Below are 3,777 nucleotides of genomic sequence, written 5' to 3'. Positions count from 1 at the left end.
GGGGGGAGGGGGGCAATATGCAGAAGTATAATGTTCGGCACCAGGCCACTCGGGGGGAGGGGGAGGGGCATAGCCAGCCTGAAGGGACGCCCCCTGGAAGGTAGTCACGCTGCCGCTTCGGCTAGCTGCAACTCACCGCACTTCGTCACCAGTCGCAGCCACTAACAGGACCGGGTGTCGAGCAAGTGCAGTAAGTGGATTACTGCATGTTGAATACTCTGGGATTCAACTCTATAGTTGTGCACTTGTAAGTCAACTCAGTAGTTTGTGCACTCTTGTAAGTGTGCAACCCGTCCAATGGAAGGAAGTTTTCCGCAAAGACTGAGTTGAGCATACTTATACATGTGCAAATCTGCGGAGTTGAATGTTTAAAGTCATCTTGCAGTTGTACACTTCAAGATGTCAACAGTTTGCACACTCGGTATATCAGTAAGGCTAAGCAGGGGGGGGGGGGGGGGCAGTAATAACCGGCATTCCATGCGGCTTGCAGGCGCGGGCCCTTCCTCGGCCAGTGCGCGATGGATCTGCCGCATCACTCTCCCTGACAGGCGCTCGGAACACGGCGCTCCCGAGAGAACGACGCCGCGAGCCGCAGCTCTTCAAAGAGAGGGAGGCAGAGGCGGATCTGCCAAATGGGCTTAATTCACTTGAAAGCCGAAAGCATTTTGCGCGCCGCTCTGCGCGTATATATTTCGATTTTGCGCGCCGAGCTCGATTGCTTTTGAAAATTAATTATTTGGTTTAGTTTGGCTTGCGGTGTGACGCGGGTTGCGGGTTGAGGGAGGAGAGAGTGGGGTGGGGAGGAATTACAAAGTGCGGAAGGTGCAGAGAAAATCAACATGGAGGGAACATGAGAACAAATTCATACGACGCATTGGTCGTAGGTTTATGGTAAATTCTCCAGGTTGCATGGGTCGTAAAATTACAATTTGAAGTTGTAAATTTACAAGCACTTTTGATATCGCCTTGGAATTGTACGACAAAGCAAGAATGGGCTGTCGCAGATTTAAAACACAATAATTTATAGTAAATATAAAAATTACGACAAATGTAAAATTACGAGGATTTTCCCGACAGTGCACTGTTCGACTTGACAGGAAAAACTCGAGAATAGCCATACCACATTTCTTGACTAATTTCTCCAAATTCTGCGCTACCTCAGCAGCGTCGCGAGCAGTGGCCGGTGCCCTGCCGGTGGCCTGCCGGTGCGGGGGCGCGTGGCTGGCGGGGGGCGCTCGTGGGGGGCCGCGCTGGCTGCGCGGGCGGCGCGCCGTGGGGCCATGGCCGCCCCCCAGACGGACTCAGTCGGCCCCCGGTGCTGGGCTGAGCCGCTCGTTACCGTCCCGCCCCGCCCTGGCGCGCCCTGCTGCGAGCCGAATATGCGATTCGCGCGGGGCGGGGCCGCAGCGCGCCGAGGAGGTGGACAGGCGCCACCGCACCACCCCCCTGGCGCCACCCCCCGGTGCCACCCCTCCGCGCGCACCCCCCGGCGCCACCCCCTGGCGCAGGCTCCGGGGCCACCTCCTCGCCCAGTCCTCTCACAGTATTGACGCACCACCACGCGGTACTCCTGCCGCCCGCCGCGTAAGCTCTCATGCAATGGGGTAAAAGCCGGCGGTACTGACGGATTTTGTAAGTACTCCGTAAACAATAGCCTTTGATTGGAATTTCTTTACAAAACGAAATATTCTTGTTGTTCTATTTAAAATTATTTTTCTGTAGATGAAAACTGTATCTAGACACGAGGTGGTGTTACGACATAACCTGATTGATATATTATTGATCCTGATAATAAGTTTTATGTTTATTACAGTTATTGGCCATTGCAGACCGAGGCGTCACGACCGCATGCCTACCTCGCCTCTTCATCCCTCCACCCCAACCCCCTGGTTATTCCCCGTGACAAACTACCCCCGCGCCGCACCGCCCGCTTTTGTTGTTGTTGTAATGCCGCCGTCAAACAATAAAACTAATAGATATTTTACGGGACGGGGCATTATTTGTCCTCGAAACACAAATTGGTGGAGGGGAGCGCGCGCGCGCTCCCGCTGCTAGTGCTCCCCGCTCCTCCCGCGCGCCACCCCAGCCCAGCCCCAGCCCCGGGTGCACACGGGGCAGCGGCGTAAGCCGGCTCAAGGAGCCCAAGGAGCCCCTCTCCCCGGCGGGGCCCCGGCAGGGACCCGGCCCGGCACTCGGAAGGGCTCGGGCCGTGGCATTACTACTGCTGGGGGCGGTGGGGGCGGTGGAGGCGGTGGAGGCGGTGAGGTGCACGGCGGTGGGTGTGGCAGCATTACCGCGATAGCGAGCGATTTGTCGGTCCAATCGCAAGGAGAGAGAAGCAGAAGCAGTGAGTGGAGGGTGATGCCTCCGTCTCTCTTTCTCCCTCTCCCTTCGAGCGGGACTGAGATTAGGTGCCGGTGAAAGTAAACTCGCGGTTCGCGGTAGATGTGCCCACGGTATGTGTTTCTGTGTGTGTGTGTGTGTGTGTGTGTGTGTGTGTGTGTGTGCGCGCGCGCACGCGCGCGTGTGTGTGAGTTGAGTGCGTGTGGCGGTCGTCAAGATATCATCGGCGTTGCGCGTTAGACTTATCACTGAATCGCTTCCCTGCCGCTCCTCACACCTGCCGCGCGGGGGGTACATATCTCTGGCAGAGCTGCTTCTCTCTCTCTCTCTCTCTCTCTCTCTCCCTCGGCTTCCTCCCCCTGATCCTCCTCCGAGTCGACTCGATCGCTCGTGCCCGCAGTAGTGGCGCCCTTCCTTGTCGCCCTGCCCCGCCCCGCCACAAGTTACAAGCTAATTCACAAACACTACACGGCTCACCCTGCTGTCCAGCGCTGCGCGCCTCGCCCCGCCCCGCCCCGCCCCACCCGGCTCAACCCGCGGGGCATGCCGGCAACAATAGCCAAGTTGTGGGTGCGAGGCAGGGCGAGGCAGGGCGCTTACAAGCCTGTAGGTTCGATTCCCCCCTCGGCTAGTCTCCAGCGGCGTAGCAGGGAGAGGAAAAGACGGTGACAGAGAGAGAGAGAGAGAGAGAGAGAGAGAGAGAGAGAGAGAGAGAGAGAGAGAGAGAGAGAAAACAATACACGTCGATGAAATTCTGAAAATTCTGCAAAATGACGGCTCTCCTTAAATCCGATTTATATGTACGACATGTTGTTAACTCGTTCAGTATTGCTGTACATTCTGGGAGTGGGAAAAACCAGAAAATCGTGACCACATTGTGGTCCACACTGACAGAGAGGTTACCAGGAGGCGGCCCACGGCCCACGGCGCTGAGCTGGACGCCTGCCGGTCGAAGGGTAGGCCACCCGCCCGCCCGCCCGGTCTGTGCTCCGCGGCAAGATGTTGCCTAACCAACAGGCGTCAACTGCTGTTATGCATGACATCCTAAGGGCACCCTGATTTTCCAGGATTATTTATGTCACTTCTCTTTTATAGAGCAAACCACTTAGGCTGCGCACTAGCATATCTTCTGCGTGCAAAAATTCTTCCACCAACGGCTGTATGGTTTTTTTCGACAGACGGCACCGAAACTCATAAGGTCCCCCCCGTACATCCTGGACGTCAAGAAACCCATCAGCTGCACCTCTCGCTCTCCCTCCGCCGCGCCGGGCGCGTAGGCTACGCCGCTGCCGGTCCAGCCGGCTCCGAAGTGGTTGAGGCTGAGGGGGAGGGGAGGGGGGGAAGCAACCGGATTCGCATGTTGCGGGGTAATAGACGCGGGCCGTGCGGTGCGTTGCGATGCGGTGCGGTCAGACCCACGGCAAACTTCATCGG

The 3,777-nt window shown here is 57.4% G+C and overlaps 2 protein-coding genes across 7 annotated transcripts in view; one reads left to right on the top strand and one right to left on the bottom strand.

Moving 5' to 3' along the window:
• The window catches only part of LOC113203300 (procathepsin L-like), a 601,094-nt gene that overhangs the window by 396,986 nt on the left and 200,331 nt on the right, over positions 1-3,777 (top strand). The window lies entirely within an intron of this gene.
• Positions 1-3,777, bottom strand: part of LOC113216356 (zinc finger protein 572-like) — an 18,800-nt gene that overhangs the window by 1,542 nt on the left and 13,481 nt on the right. The window lies entirely within an intron of this gene.

Source organism: Frankliniella occidentalis, unplaced genomic scaffold (assembly GCF_000697945.3).
Source record: "Frankliniella occidentalis isolate FOCC.00 unplaced genomic scaffold, Focc_3.1 Scaffold41, whole genome shotgun sequence".
Lineage (NCBI taxonomy): Eukaryota > Metazoa > Arthropoda > Insecta > Thysanoptera > Thripidae > Frankliniella > Frankliniella occidentalis.
Note: the sequence above shows the minus strand (reverse complement) of the source record. Positions and strands in the feature narration are given on the sequence as shown.